This window comes from Phacochoerus africanus, chromosome 15 (genome assembly GCF_016906955.1).
Source record: "Phacochoerus africanus isolate WHEZ1 chromosome 15, ROS_Pafr_v1, whole genome shotgun sequence".
Lineage (NCBI taxonomy): Eukaryota > Metazoa > Chordata > Mammalia > Artiodactyla > Suidae > Phacochoerus > Phacochoerus africanus.
In genome coordinates, this window is record NC_062558.1 from 47,992,938 (window position 1) to 47,993,676 (window position 739).

Sequence of the window (739 nt, forward strand, 5' to 3'; positions counted from 1 at the left end):
AGATCACCTTTGAATGCAAAGCTCTAAACAACAGACTGTTCCGAAGGGTCTGGAAATCAAAAAACAATTTTGAGAGAATGAAAACAGTGAATTTGAGGTCCCCCACTTTCTACCTTGAAATTTTTTAACCTTGATACCACTTCTGATGGACTTCCAAAAAAAATCCCCTTTTAGCTCAGATTAATCTAGGAAGTTTCTGGTATTTGCAAACAAAAGAACGTTTCCTAACATCAAAAAGTACTTTTGCCCTGTAGGAAAGGGTGATTTTTTTTCTCCACTCCATCCCTTACTTTACAGGCCAGTTTCTCCAGTCCTGCCACCGGAGGCTGGCTAGACCCACCTACTTCTTAAAGGGACCAAATCCCTTTTTGGAGAGGTTTCTGATCGTTTAAATCTCCTTCACTAACACAGAAGAGGCTCATTTCTGGCTTCAGTCTCTAGATTGCCTCCCAGCCCCTCAGCTGTCTTGGGTATTAATTAGCTGGTGACTAATTGCTCCCTAATTGCAAACCTGTTTCCACCCACACTTGTGACACGGAGTCATGGGCAGCCTCCAGGGAGAGGTCTTTTGTGAGTCCAGTAGTTCACTTTTCCACAAACGTGTGCTGAACCTCTTCTTTGGTGCCAGGTCATGACCTTGGCCCTGGGTAGTCAGTAGTGAGCAAGACAGACTCAGTTTTTGCCTTCATAGAGCTCACATCTAGCGGGAGTCAAACAGCAACAAATAAATTTCAGATAA